A 10,323-nucleotide genomic window follows, 5' to 3' on the forward strand; every position below is an offset into this window, starting at 1 on the left:
ACCCCCCGGTCACTGCTGGCCATCCTGACCCTGACGGTCAGCCTCCCCGGGTTTCTTTGGAGCTCTGTCCCCCTGGCGAGTCCCTCAACTCCAGGGTAGTCTTGCCCAACGTTCAAGTTGTCGTGCTCACGTCTTTTCTCAATCATGGGCCTCCTTCCACCTTTGCTGTCCCTGTGTTTATCTGTGACACCCGGGACCAGCCAGGACTTGCTGAGGGGACCCACAGCGCGGTTCACACGCTCTTCTGTGCTCCCCATAAAAGACCACTGGATCCAGAGGCCCAATTGGATGCAGGTCTGGTCCCTCTGGTCAGCCTTGAGACGGGGTGACAATCCCTCGGGAGGCATCAGGTGTGCCTGCAGTTACTCTCTTCCTGATGAGCAGCCGTGGGAGCCCAATGCCCAGAGCCACTCACCACGAGGATTGCCAAATGGTAACGCTGGGATCCTGCCATTTCCTCTCAGTCGGTAATTGGCGTGATCTCACAAAAAGTCACTTCCCCTCGTCTACCAGTCGGTTGCCCAGTCATCCAGTTCATGGAGAAAAGGCAAGAAAAATGCTTGATTTTTCCCTTTATTTACCAGCTTTCAAGATAATGAATTAGCTCTTATGATTTTCCCAAGATGACCAATCAGCTTATATATCATTAGCTTCTATGTATGTTATAAACCAATGTACTTGGTGGGATTTTCAATCCCACCAAAGAGCGATTAGTGGCTCTTTTGACTGCCAAATTGCCCCATTTTGGTCAGCTGGAGCCTCTTCAAGCGGACTCCAGGGTTGTTTTGAGGTGATTCTCGTATCCTTGGAAGCGTCTTCCCTGCGGCACGAGTAGACACCCAGGTCATCTTTGCATTTCCTTTCCCACATCTGGAGCAGCCACTTCTTCAAGGATCCCCGGTTCCTTTGCTACTGGGTTGATCACTGTTTCTAGACCTCTTCTGATGGCAGGGCTCAGAACTACAAGGTTAGATTTTTATTTATTTTTTGTTTCTTCGCTTCTGCATTATGTTTGTACTTCCTTTCTTCCACAGAGAAAATCTTTACTCACAAGGACACAGGGGATGACACAGAGTTGAAATATCCCATAGTTATCTCGGTCCTTCAGCTGATTCATGATCCAGCAGCACCGGATCCTCCGGTTGGAGATGTGCCCTCCCTCCTCCACATTCCTGTAGCGCTCAATGGTACTATTGGGCCCCCCCACACTGGGCACGGAGCTGTAGGCCCCCCCCCCCCACGCTGGGCATGAGTTGCAGGGCCCCCCATGCTGGGCACGGAGCTGCAGGGCCCCCCACGCTGGGGGAGCGGCAGGTTGCATGCAGGCGTCTGAGCTCCTCCACAGACACCAGCGAGCCGCCATGGCCACTTTACAGCCCAGGTAGGGCCTCCCCCAGGGCCTCGTGTGTACCCAGCACCTTCTGTCTTCCCCCCCGGGGTGTCTCGTAAGGATCAAATCCTCCTCCTTGAGAGCTCAGAGCTCTCAAGATGGAGGGGTGTCTGACTGTCCACCTGTGAGACGCGCTCCAGATGGAGACATGGCAGGGGGGAGGCTGGAGCCCTCATCTGCAGCTGACAAGGAAGCACACTTGGCCCAGCCCCACAGGCCCCGGGCTGTGCAGGGCCACCTGGAGATGAGTCTACCAGAAAGTTCCGTGAGCCTGGTCATTACCCACACACATACACACGCACACACACTCATGGTTACATGGACGTATACACACACATACCCAGTCACATGTGGATGTTCAAATTTGCCCTCTAGCTGGGGCCAAAGTTTACACTCCATCCAAGTGACACAGACCTGCTTAACTCAGGGCAGAGACACACACAGTTGCAAAGACACAGTCACACATGCACACACAGTCACATAGGCACACACAGTCACATAGATACACAGTCACAGTCACACACAGTCACACAGTCTCACGGACACACAGTCACATGGACAGACAGAGTCACACAGACACACACACAAACACACACAGTCTCATGCACACACAGACGCACAGTCACACACAGTCACACGGACACACATAGTCACACGGACACACACAGTCACATAGTCACACATAGTCACACGGACACACACAGTCACACAGACACACACAGTCACACAGTCACACACAGTTACATGCACACACAGACACAAACACACACAGTCACACAGACACACACAGTCACACATAGTCACACAGTCACACATAGTCTCACACAGTCACACAGACACACAGTCACACAGACACAGTCACACAAACGCACACAGTCACACAGTCACACACAATTACATGCACACACAGACACACACAGTCACACAGACACACAGACACAGTCACACAGACACACACAGCCACACAAACACACACAGTCACACAGTCACACAAACACACAGTCACACAGACACACATAGTCACACAGACACACAGTCACACCGACACACAGTCACACAAACACACAGTCACACAGTCACACACAGTCACACAGACACATACAGTCACACAGACACACAGTCACACAGTCACACACACACACACACTCTGAGCCAAGCTGAACAGCTCAGGTGTTACTTCCCAGACCCTCACATCACCCCGTGCCTGGCACATAGTAGATGTTTAATAAATCTCTGTGGCAGCTTGTTGAGTTTCCAGGACAACACGAGTAAGATGGCAGTTTGATGAGGGGGAGGTGCTGAAGGCCAGGAGACAGGTCACACCCGTGAGGCTGGTGGCAAGGGGGAGTGGGCCACACCAGTGTGGATTCATCACCCCCTTCAGGTCACTTCTCAAATGTCACGTCTTCAAAAAGGCCACTCGGACTCCCAGCTGGGTCACATCACCCTGCCGAAGGTCCCCCCGTCAGCCTCGCATTTATCACTGCTGCAGTTCTATAAAGTATCCCAGTCCCTGGCCCTCTGGCCTGTGAGCCCCCCGAGGGCAGGGGTGTGTCTGTCGGCTCCGGCCCCCCCTTCCATGGTGGCCCTCCTGGTTCACCAATGATGCTCCGTGCAGGCGGGAAGTGGGGGTGGGAAGGCATGTTCTTTGCTATTTCTTGGTTCCAACTGGGGCTTCCCCTCCAGCAGTCCGTGGAGAACAGCCCAGAGTCTTGCATCCGGAGGATGACTGGGGAGGCCGGACTCTCCTGAGAGCTCAGATTGGTCCTAGACATCTTGGGGTGTGAGTTGATGCCACATGGCCATTCACGGAGCAAACTCCTGAAAATGTTCCTGGAACCAAACCTGCAAAGTCTGAAGACCTTCAAGCAGCCCTGCAGCCAGGCTGGAAGCAGGCACAGAATTGTGTGGGGACCACGTCCCCAGGTCCCTTCAGAGACAGCCACATGGAGGCTGAAGGTCCTTGAACGAGGTTCAGAAACCAGGGGGAGCAGACAGAGGAGGCCCAAATGGGGCGCCCACTCCCCTCTCTGACGGGAACTGGGTCATGGCTCACTGCCGCTCCGGACAGCCGGTTTTAAATCCTTCCTCAGAAATTCTGAGAAATGTTTCACAGAAAAGAAGCAGGACATGGAGACGAGCTCCAGACATAAAATGAACGGACGCCTCCAGCTGGGCCACAGGTTGTTTCATCCAAGTGACATCCTCTGCTTTGAACCAAATAAAAGGGGGCGGGGGGGAGGCTAAGCCTAAATTAGCCACAGGCTCCTGAGAGCACCACATGAGCCCAGAGGAGCTGCCATGCCAAAGCCTGGAGCACAGGGACCCCAACTGTCCCCAGAGGTTTGAGCAGAACCCACGTGATGGGCGAGCTCAGCACCATCAGCCAGGCAGGGACGAGGACTCATCCTCCAAGCCTATTCCTTGTTGAGTGGCACCGTGAGCAAGGCTCTCACAGGCAGGCCCTGCAGAGGGGACACGCCCTGCACTGGGGACACGCCCTGCAGAGGGGACACGCCCTGCAGAGGGGACACGCCCTGCAGAGGGGACACGCCCTGCAGTGGGGTCCTGTTGGGTTGGTTTGGTTTCTCAAGTCGACTTGGAAGTACTTAAAAACCACAGCCTGGGAGACAGAGAGACTGGAGGAAGGTGTTCAGTCATGCAGCCCTGCCCAGAAGCCACGCCCCATCTGGGGCCTGTCCCCTCAGGACAGATGGCCCACAGGCTGGTGGCTCAAGGGCAGGGACACTGAGGAACCCTGCCTGGCCAGAGCGGGTGTCGAGCAGCCCACTGTGACGGGTGTGGTTGGTGAGCTATGCAACTGGTCCAGGACCTGATCAGCTCCGTGTTCCCTCGGCCACCGTCAGGGTGCTGGGCAGGCCTTCTTGGTGGATGGACAGTTGGAGCAGCCACAGATACTGTGGCTCTCGCAAGGGAGACAGCCGCTGGCAAGAGTGGAGAACCTTCCAGAAGCCCCCAGCAAGACCTCCCCTGGTGCCTCAGTGGGAACACGAGCTCTACCCTGGCCACATTAACTCCCCACACACACGCCAGGGCCAGAACAGGACAAGGGTCCCCAGGCCAGAACCCCAGGAGCTCTCGAGAGCGTGGAGAGGAGGGTGGGGCTGGCAGCCACAGAGGCCCAAGGTGCACTGCCCTCCCTTCTGTGGTGGGGACAGACTCGAGAGGGATGAGCGAGCTCTTCCCATGCCCAGCAATCCCCAGGACCCCAATGTCTTGTCTGAGAGGCCCACAAACTATACCGGGTCTCGAGTCCCTTGGCAATGTGGTTTCAGCTTGGAAATTGCCGTGCATTCTGGAACATTCACGGGACATCTCCTTGTGACTGACAGGGGGCTGGCAGGGGCGAGCTCTCAAGGCTGCAGGACCAAACCCTGAATCTGCTACCTGGACACGGTGGGGGCTGTCCAGGTCCCTGTGTCCTGCCCCATAGCCTGGATGTGGGATGGCTGTCTCCCTCAGAGACCACCCCCCATGCTGTCTGCAATTGGTCAGGTGTTGCATCCAAGTCTAGGGGGTCACATCCTGGCAGGAAGCAGGTGACCCACCCAACGAGGGTATGCAGGGAGCGTCTCAAAAGCTGTAGGCAGGGTTCAGCGAGGCCACAGGGGCCACGCCATAGAGTGGCCTGTGGAGCAGGGCAGTGTCCAGCACAGCCACTCCCCTGGCTCCTGGGACCATGCAGAAGGTGCTCGACTGAGGGAGGTAAATCTAACTGCATCCCTCATGCTTCCGTCCTCTCCAAGGAATTTGCGCAACATTGTGTGTTTGGGGCTTGGTGCACGGGAGAGTTCTTCCCACTTCCAGCCCACTAATCACCAGCCCACTTGCTGATTCCTGGGGACATTTCCATTGATCTCAGGGAAGGTGGAGGATGTCTCTTGAAACAATTTTAGGACAGGTCAGATTCAATTTTAAAGTCCATGATTACACCATCAGACGACTCTCAGATGTCATGAGTCTAAAAGGGAATGCATCTGCTGTGACCCAGTTTCCTCTTTTGAAAGCTGCCAGGGTTGATCCTGGATCCATCCTGGGCTGGTCTTGGGTCCATCTTGGGCTGAGCCTGGCTCCAGCCTCGGCTCATCCTGACTCCATCCTGGGCTGAGCCTGGGTCCAACCTGGGCTGAGCCTGACTCCATCCTGGGCTGAGCCTGGGTCCAACCTGGGCTGAGCCTGGGTCCATCCTGGGCTGAACCTGACTCCATCCTGGGCTGAGCCTGGGTTCAACATGGGCTGAACCTGGCTCCATCCTGGGCTGAGCCTGGGTCCAACCTGGGCTGACCCTGGATCCATTCTGGGCTGAGCCTGGGTCCTCCTGGACTGAAGCTGGACCCTCCTGGACTGAGCTTGGATCTACTGTGGGTGATTGGTTTCCTTCAAGTCTCTGCCCTAAACCACCACCAGTCCCTAAGCTGGCCCTGCTGTGTCCCTCCCACTCCCCAGGGAGGCAGAGCCTGTTTCCTGCACTCTCCGTCACTCCCAGACCTTGCCCTCACAGAGCCATGGAGTTTCTTACTCATTCTTGCCTTTGAGACTGAGCTACGGCAGAACCACGATTAAGCCAGACCGCCAGGAACAAACATTGTTTGTTTGTTGTTGTTTCTTTCATTTGAGGACCAGACTTCTTACCAGCCTTGACCAGAGCATGTCTGTCTCAAGGGTGCAAATTCCTAATGGTGCTGACCCCCAGCCCAGAGCACGTCTCCCCACTTGGGAGTGACACGTGCCTTCGGGCGATGACTCCCTTGAAACCAGAAGATGATGAAAGTGAGGGGCCAGAATGACTGTCCATCTGTCCTCTGAAGATTTTTAGCTGCAACCAGCAAATCATCGACAAGAAAAAATAGAAAGTAGGGGAGGTGAGTTTGGCTGGGGAATTGTGGCTTCTTTTCTAAGTGAAATCTATTGGCTCTTGGGCCTTTGGAGACTCCAAAATGCTTCCATCGCCTGAACTAATCTCTTACTCGCTGGATTAATGGGATTAAACATTTTGTACATGTATGTTCTTTCCCTACCCTTTGGGCAGTTAGATCCACAGTGCCTGTTCAGCAAGGAGCTCTGGGGGCTGCTCACAGGGAGTGCCGGATCCTTCCTGAGGGCTGGTATCTTTTGGAGGTTTCCAGAAGGCAGAGCCCACAGCAGAGGCTTATGAGCAGCTGCCTTGTTAAACTGGGTTGCCAGGGACACAGGTATGAGCTGAAGGGCACAGGCCAGGGAGGAGGCGCACCCAGACCAGGGGCGCTCAGAGCAGGCCTGGCCGAGTGCATCTCATGCTGAGCTCCCAGAACATTCCTCTGAGATGCAAATGCCTGCACCCAGGATAGTGACCCGAGGTCCCAGCTTGCCCAGCCCTGATCACCCTGTACTGGTGATGGTGCGGCAGGAGGCGAAAGCCAAGGGGAGGGCGAGGGTCAGGCGCTGGCCGGAGTAGCTGAGTTGGACATTTCAAAAATAAGAGCCTTCTCTTATTATCTGTTTCCCGGGCAACCAGGAGCTGTTCCTAAAGGTGTCACATTCAGCCTCTGCCCTTTGAGGTGCCCCTTGGTATGGTTTAAAAGAGCATCTTGGGACCTTGTGGTTCTATAAACCAATGTCCACCCCACATCCACTGGGATGGCTGCTGTCAAAACAACAGAAAACAATGAGTGTCAGTGAAGATGCGGAGAAGCTGGACCCTTGTGCACTGCTGGTGGGAATCTAAAATGGTACAGCCACATGTAAAACAGTATGAAGGTTTCTCAAAAAATTAAAAATACAATTACCATATGATCCAGCAGTCCCGCTTCTGGGTATATCTCCAAAAGAACTGAAAGCAGGGACTTGAAGAGACATTTGCACAGCCATGTTCACAGCAGCATCACTCATAGCCAGGTGGCAGAAGCAACCCCGGTGTCCATCAACGGACAAACCAAATGTGGTCTATGCGTACAATGGAACATAATTCAGTCCTAAAAAGGAAGGAAATGCTGACACAGGCTGCGACATTGATGAACCTGAGGATATTAGCTCAGTGAAATGAGCCAGTCACAGAAGGACAGATGCTGTTTGATTCTAAACCTGCATGAGGTCCCTAGAGGAGTCAGATTCATAGAGACAGACAATAGGATGGTGGGGGCCAGGGGCTGGGGAGGGGGATGGGGACAGTGTTTAATGGGGACATAGTTTCAGTTTGAAAAGATAAAGACTTCTGGAGATGGATGGTGGTGATGGCTGTATAATAATATGAATGTACTTGATGCCACGGTGGTATTGGTTCCATGGTTAAGATGGTAAATTTTGTGTTGTGTGCATTTTACCACAAAAAAAATTGAAGCCCCCCCAATCATGAATTTACAGTCTGTTAAAATAAGAAATGCAAAACTCTGCTTCTTTCTTAAGCTTTAACCTCAGCGTGCACACCACGTATCAATTTTTAAACCTAACAAATGCCGACACTTTGAAGACGGGCCTTTGATTATTACTTGGTCCCATTTGTAAACTTACTCCAACTTCTTAAAACATTTTAAGCTGAAATTATAAAATTTTTAGGTTCCATTTCCTTTTAAAGTGTTCTGTTGGACTGACAAGCCTCCCCAAATACTCACAGGCCTTATACTCTGAATAAACTCACCCATGTGTTGACCCTGCCATTTTCTCAAATGTCTGGAACTAGACATCAAGTTGGTAAGAGATCTACTGATATTCTAAGTCAAAATCAATTGCTCGATTGCCCTTTTGAGTTGGAATCCCAGGTGACCTGTTGCTTGAATAAGCCAAATTCTCTGAAACACTGCAAAGTGATAAATTACCAAACATGCATAAAATCCTTAACAAATATTAATACTTTGGGTTTGGTTCTCTGAAAACATTTCTACACTTAGCTACACTTCTTCCCACTGTCGGTGACACTGACCCTGCCCGTTGGACGGCAATGGGCATCCTGAAGCTTCGCGGCTGGACCCCCAAGGGCGAGGGTGGCCTCCACAGGGCCACACCTTCAGATGGGCTTGGCCGCCAGCTCTGGTGACGCTGGCTTGTCCAGGCTGAGGCTGTACTTTGCACCTCTTTGGCTTTTAAGATATTTAAATATCTCCCATCTAACTAAAGACTTGGTTAAGACAGCTTTTGCTTTCTGTCTGTCTGGGCCTCACAACTCAGAGCTACCGCCTTCCAGCCACAGTTGGACTCTCTGTGGCTTTGTGGGTTGTGTGGACACAGCCTGCGAGCTCGCCCTTCCTCCAGCAGAGCAGAGGCCAGGGAAGGAGGCGCACTGGAGGGGGACAGAGCCCCGTGGCGAGTGAGGGAGGCCAGCGTGGCGGCAGGCCTTCACGCGCGGGGAGGACCACCAACAGCAGGCACTCTTCCCTCAGAGAAGCGGGCTGTCCCCTCCTCGGAGGGAAGATGAGGATGCAGCCCTGCTCGTCATGGGAGTCTGTTAATAGACAGGACTAGGGACGCAGCGTCTAGTGGTGAAGACGAGGCCTGAGACTGCCCTCCGCCCCTGCAGGCAGAGTCACGGCCTCTCCAGGGTCTGGATGCCCAGGAACTAGGTGTCCAGCGCCACTCTGGTCTCTGAACTTACGAAGGGAAGCAGGTATTCTGGGACATTCTTAATTTAAACCTTATTCTTGGAGCTCAGACAAAAGACTCACTGAGAGTGAGTCACCTGGGGCAGAAGGGCCAGCCATGGTCAGAGATGAAGTCAGAGAAAAGGTCCAACCATAGACCGTACGAGTGTTTCAGTCCTGTGAGCTGCCCAGAGCAGAGGACACACAGGGAGACAGATGGCAGAGGAGCGGTTGCTCAGGCTAGGGGAGGGGTTGTAACGGGGTGATGGCTAAGGAATGTGGGGTTTCTCTTGCAGGTGATGAAAATGCTCTAGAGTTGACAGTGGTGATGGTCGCACAACTCTGTGAATACACAAAATCCATCGAATTGTACCCTGAAACAGGTGAAGTGTGAGGTATGTGAACCACATCTCAAGAAAGCTGGTTTAAAAAAGATAATGTCCCAAGAAAAAGAGAGTTTTCTCAGAAGAAGTTTCTGGAGGCAGACGTGGGCGGGGCTGGGTCCCAGGCCAGGAGCAGGCGTTCTGCCCGCCGGTGCCCAGGGGGCCATTCCGCACCCTGCGTCCTCCTGGCCTCTCCTGTCGTGGAGGACCCAGTCACTACCACTCGCCCTGGTCCCTTGAGGGGAGAGCCCCCCACACATGGACACCCACTGAACTTGTGCCTCGTTGGGAAGGCTGCTGCCTTCTGTCTGTCTTGCCTTCTTCCTCTTCCAGTGTGCAATCCTCTGGACACTCGGGGTGCCATACGTAAGAAGTGCCAGAAATTCCCACAATATTTAGGCCAAGATGAGTCAATTGCAAAGGAAATCTTTTTTTAGATTTATCTCTTGTAATGATGACTTGAAAAGGTCAATTATTAAGGATCTGCCCAGATAATGTTTTTAGGAGTCTTTCAGTCAGAGTAAGCTTGTCCTCAGCGTCAGTATACAGCCTGTAACGGGAGGGAGTGGGTGGGGGTTAATCCTCCATTGTTAAAAAAAAGAGAAGGCATCAGTAATAATTCTGAGCCTTCCGGTTTCTCTGCCAGGAATGTCGCTTGCACCACACTTCTTGGTCATGGGGGATGTTTTCAAGGCCGGGTCACCCAGCTGGACTCCCGGGGCACAGAGCACGGGGGTGTCTGTGGCACACCTCCAAGACCTGGGGACCCCAGAGTGGCTCCTGAAGCGTTTCTCACCAGCCCCCGAGAGGGTCCTTGCCGTGACATTGGAGACCGTCCTTCCTTCCTCCCTCTGTGTCCATTCCCTGGCTCAGGCCAGCCCTGAGGGTCCTGTGGGCTCTGACTGGTCCTGCACACCCTCCGTCTGGGAGGGGCCCAGCCCAGGCCAGGCTTAGCCAAGCGCTAGGAGCTGGTCAGGCC

Source organism: Ceratotherium simum, chromosome 6 (genome assembly GCF_057802395.1).
Source record: "Ceratotherium simum simum isolate JZ-2026a chromosome 6, ASM5780239v1, whole genome shotgun sequence".
NCBI classification, from domain to species: domain Eukaryota; kingdom Metazoa; phylum Chordata; class Mammalia; order Perissodactyla; family Rhinocerotidae; genus Ceratotherium; species Ceratotherium simum.